The following is a 5,000-nucleotide window of genomic DNA, read 5'->3' as shown; positions in this document are numbered from 1 at the left end:
TTGTTGTTGTTGTTGTATGGTGAAACAGCTCTCAAAGTCACTCTTTTAGCATGTAAACAAACACAAACAAAGTTGATTCAGACAATATAGAACATCACCAAACCCAGTACTGTTTTTTTTTAATTATAAAAATTTTAATTTCCTGTTGATTTTGCCATTTTCATTAGGGAAAAAAGTTGCCAAAAAACAGTGGCCTGGACACCTGCAAAATGTCCCCACTTTACCAAATGTATCTCCCTTTTTTGTTCACACACACACACACACACACACACACACACACACACACACACACACACACACACACACACACACACACACACACACACACACACACACACACACACCTGCAGATCGTGTGAACCTGTTCGACTAGTCATCCTAAAGCCTAAGTATTTGTTTTAGTATAAACAACACCTGATCAGTTTAGCAGCCATCAGCTTCCTGAGCACACGGCTCATCACACCAGCGTATATACAAAACTAAAAGCCTTTACGTTGTCCACACACCAAAATAGACGATCTACAAACCCGTGACGTATTTTTCCCCCCGGGACACCGCCGTACGACGAAGTATAAATCACCCACGGAGCTGTTTGCAAACAGACGATTATGTCGTGTTGGTGTTTCCTGTGCGTGTAGTAAACACGTCTTCATCTGGAGATAACATATACCCTGGTGGAAAAAGTACTCAAATGTTTTACTTAAGTAAAAGTATCGATACTGCAATGTAGAAATACTCTGTTACAAGTAAAAGTCTGGAATTCAAAATTCACTTGGGTAAAAGTACAAAAGTATTGGCATTAAAATGTACTTAAAGCACCAAAAGTAAAAGTAGTCGTTATGCAGAAATCTTCCATTTCATGTTTTCAAAATGTATAAAATTGTTTGAAAATTGCAGATCTACAAGCTCACAATGTGACGCGTTGTGAGCGTCCACTCCCATTATGTTTGTATAACATCAAAGCAGGGTCCTATAACAGCGTTGTCTGCCATTGGATCACAGACGTCATGTGACCAGCCTGTGACATCTTTCATCTATTCTATTGACTAACGTTATAAAATGTAAATTCAATATAAATGAATCATTATAGGTGAAGGCCAGGCCTATACTGGCCTTCACTGGCACCAGAAATGTAGCGCTGATTGTTTCCAGCGGTTTGTGAGATTAGCCCCGAACAGACAACATGCACAAACACTGGACACGTCTCACGTCGATCAGGCGTGGCCTAATTAACTCATTCAGTGACTTACTGGCTGTGTTTGCCCACTGCCAGAGATTTTTCGATTTTTCTTACCTTTTCAAGTAGTCACAGAATATTTATCTCCTGTATGATCGATCCCCTGATGGTTGCTAATCACGGACGGGTTCACTATGCTTCCGCGAAAAGAAAAGAAAAATGTCGTGCGCTTGTTATACGCCGTTAAAAATAGCATGTTTCGCCAAAAATACATAGTAAAACACAGGAGCCGAGATACAGGCTTTTCCCCAAATACTTTAACCAGGAAGTGAATGGAGCGGTACATCTTCATGTTATGTCCTGGTTCTGTGTGAGAAAATGAGAAAAACGGATTATCCGTCAATGGCGCTCTGGGCAATTGAAAAAATTGGACGGATTATACTTCAATGGCACTGGATGAGTTAATACATAATAACTGTGGTCAACCTGTGTGTTGTATTTTTGTTTATTCATTTGTTTAGTTGCCCGTCTCCCAGGTAACATCGAGTACAGCTGCCCCGCCTCCAACGAGTGTGAGATCACCAAGAGGAGGAGGAAGTCGTGTCAGGCCTGTCGCTTCATGAAGTGTCTGAACGTGGGCATGCTGAGAGAAGGTCAGAGGTCAACTATGTACCTACTGTACTGTCACATCTGTTTACCGGGGACCCCCAGGGGGGTCCGCAAAGGGGGTTCCAGTTTGGAACCAAATGTTTCCATTTGGTTCTAGTTGTACACTCTCAGAGTTCAATTAAAGGGATAGTTCACCCAAAAAATAGACCCATTTATAGACTTGACTTCATGGATATTGTTTAGTTTTTGTCTCATTCCTAAACCAATACTTTGATGACCAGTGGACCGGTAGGCAGCGGTTCCGGTAGGAGAAACAAAGGAGACTCTTTGTGTCTCCTACCGGAACCGCTGCCGGTCATCAAATTATTGTCTTAGGAATGAGACAAAAACTAAACAATATCCATGAATTCAAGTCTCCATGGAGTGACTAATCCATAGGAAAAAAATGTCATTTTGGGGGTGAACTATCCCTTTAACACAGCATTTTACTGTGTAGATATGAAAATAAATGGTATCAAATGGCCCTCCATGGACAAACCTTTATTTTTTTGTTGCAAGGATCCCTCAAATGTTAACATATGTAATAATGGAGGCAGCATACTTTATAGTTTAACAATAAACTTATGGTCCAAAATGACATCAGTACACTGACACAGTAAACTGGCCGCTGGAAATGTTAATCATTATAAGTAACTATAAATGAACAAAAAAAAACACACACAAATATAACGATTTCTAAATTACCCCAAGAATCATTTCCTCTATGATGTTCTGTAAAAACAACAAGACATGGTCTCATAACAGTGTGGCTTCTATGATGTCAGTCATCTATGAACAGGGCAAGGTTTCAGGCTGATTAGAACACACAGACACACACACACACACACACACACACACACACACACACACACACACACACACACACTTCTAGATGGCTCGCCTCCTACACAGTTACTAGATAAGTTTTCTTATCGGTGCAAATCAGACACTGTTATTTTCTTTCTATGCATTGTGTGTGTGTGTGTGTGTGTGTGTGTGTGTGTGTGTGTGTGTGTGTGTGTGTGTGTGTGTGTGTGTGTGTGTGTGTGTGTGTGTGTGTGTGTGTGTGTGTGTGTGTGTGTGTGTGTGTGTGTGTGTGTGTGTGTGTGTGTGTGTGTGTGGAGGGAGGGAGGGAGGGAGGGGGGGGCGTTCAAACTGTTCAAACGTGACAGTCTTTGTTGCCTGTACGTCTAAAATAGCAGCTGGCAGGGTGCCAGTGCATAAGGTACATGTTAGCACGCTGACAGTTAGCCTGATAATGACACAGCACATGCGCTGCGGTCCCAGTGAACCACGTCAAAGACAATAAAAGAAGCATTGACAGGTGTTAGTGAAAGATATATCGTTGCTGCATGTCGGGACAGAAACCTCTTAACTCCATATTTTAACGTTTTGATAAAAAAAAATCGTGAATGAACACCTTGATCACACTACAGCGGTCAGTCACACAAAGGTATCAAACGTAGCCGATCTACAAGCTGGAAACGCGGCGCGGAGCAACGCGTTTCAAGCTTGTTTTTGGACACATGAGGCTTCCACCCGACGGAGACGATAATAATGCTGTGAGAGTTTATATATAACAGTATAATCCGTAAATATTGTCCTCATCAGGATTTGAACCCTTTTGTCTCCTGCATGGGAGACTAAAGATCTGTACCGCTGAGCATGAAGGACAGATAGAGAGAAATATTGGGCTAAAGCCCAGGTCCCTGGATGTTACAATTTACAATTTAGGCATTTAGTAGACGCTCTGAATCCAGAGTGATTTACAGTAAACAAGGACACAAGATAATACATCAAATGCATAGAAATAGTCATCTAGGATCACAGGTAAACCAAGAACCTATCATCAGTCTAAACATCATAATATCAATAAATAAATAAATAATCTGTACATTGAAACTATACAAAGGATACCAGATCTACAAATGAACCTGACATCTGTCTAAATAACATGATATATTTCATTTTGACCTTTGCATAAGACTGCATGGTCGTTAAGGCTATAGGGCAAGAGTGAGGAGTGGCAAGTCTTTCTGGAGCAAAGCTCAAAACGTGTCGCTTCGCGACGCGTTTCGAGCTTGTAGATCTGCTACTTTTTTGTATGCTTTCGTGTGACGCTGTAGTATGATCGCGTAGGATGTTAATTTACGGAAAAAAAAACATAAAAAGGTTAGAACATGGAGATAGGAGGTTTCTGCCCGACATTAATGATATTCAGATTTGTTAAAAACACTGTTTTATTTATTAAATGAGTTCCTGATTGCAGCCTCACCATGCAGAGATATTAGACCGCTATATGGAAGGACAGGCTGTTATAGAGCAAACGTGTGCTTTAATACTGCAGCACAAGGCTGGCAAAAAAACATACACTGGAAAATACTCCCGTCATACTACGTTCATTTTAGTAGTCTTTACGGCCTCGCCGTGCGTCTATATTTACGGTCGCTGAGAACAACAATTCAGAGAATTCAGTCGGGAAACAAAACGAACGGAAGTAAGTGCATGGGGCGCTCCAGAGCAAATGCTGCAGTGTCCTTTAGCACCAAGGACGTCTGGGGGAAAAGCAACAACAGCGTTGTCAGAAAACGGTATACGTTCACTTTAAATATAAAATAAATACATTTCCCGGTGCTCGTGTACTTTTGCCGCATGCAGGTTTCAGAGGCAGACACTCCAGACTAAAGATAGTGTTTAGAGAAGTTGTAAAAGAATAAAGAAAGAAAAAACACACACACTCATGTGGAATGGTTATTGTGGAAAAGACAATAGTGAATGTTGTAGGTATAGTTATCATTTTAGTTATAGTGCTTGGCAGTGGTGTAAAGTAACTAAGTATATTTACTCAAGTAACGTGCTTAAGTACAATTTGGAGGTATTTTTACTTTACTGGAGTATTTCCAGTTTTCAGTACTTTTACTTCTACTCCACTACATCTCAGAGGCAAATATTGTACTTCTACTCCTCTACAATTATTTGAAAACTTTAGTTACTAGTTGCTTTGCAGATATAAATTATTATATTATAAAACATACATTAACCACTTTAGCCCTATGTTATACATAGGCTATTTGAATTTAGCAGATCTACAAGCTCACAACGCGTCGCGATGCAACGCATTGTGAGCTTGTAGATCCGCTATTTTCAAACATTTTAGTACTTTTACTTTTGTTAC

General features: G+C 40.4%; 1 pseudogene across 1 annotated transcript in view; it reads left to right on the top strand.

Annotated features, from left to right (window-relative positions):
- The window catches only part of LOC308103704 (estrogen-related receptor gamma-like), a 40,474-nt pseudogene that overhangs the window by 18,412 nt on the left and 17,062 nt on the right, over nucleotides 1–5,000 (top strand). The window contains exon 4 of the transcript XR_013935005.1: nucleotides 1,699–1,830. The product of XR_013935005.1 is annotated as an estrogen-related receptor gamma-like (transcript). The remainder of the gene's footprint in view (nucleotides 1–1,698; nucleotides 1,831–5,000) is intronic.

Source organism: Gymnoscopelus braueri, assembly GCF_963280865.1.
Source record: "Gymnoscopelus braueri genome assembly, chromosome: 16".
Classification (NCBI taxonomy): Eukaryota; Metazoa; Chordata; class Actinopteri; order Myctophiformes; family Myctophidae; genus Gymnoscopelus; species Gymnoscopelus braueri.
This window is presented reverse-complemented; position numbering and strand designations above follow the sequence as displayed.